This window comes from Phaethon lepturus, unplaced genomic scaffold (assembly GCF_000687285.1).
Source record: "Phaethon lepturus isolate BGI_N335 unplaced genomic scaffold, ASM68728v1 scaffold22520, whole genome shotgun sequence".
In the NCBI taxonomy this organism is placed as follows: Eukaryota; Metazoa; Chordata; class Aves; order Phaethontiformes; family Phaethontidae; genus Phaethon; species Phaethon lepturus.
In genome coordinates this window covers 16,405-16,612 of record NW_010511630.1, presented here as the reverse complement: position 1 = coordinate 16,612, position 208 = coordinate 16,405, and positions in this window count along the sequence as shown.

Sequence of the window (208 nt, the reverse complement as noted above, 5' to 3'; positions counted from 1 at the left end):
GGTACACCCCCCCCCCCCCCCCCCCCCCCCCCGTAGCATTTCACATCTATTTATTTGAGAAGACCTCATCCAGTGTTGCCCTAGAGAATTGTCTTGGCAGAGAAAGTACAGCTTCCATCTGGAGACTTGCTTGGTACATATAAACTACTTTGTCTGATATTAAACACAGGTCCCTTGCTAGACTGGGAGACCCTTTTCCATTTCACTT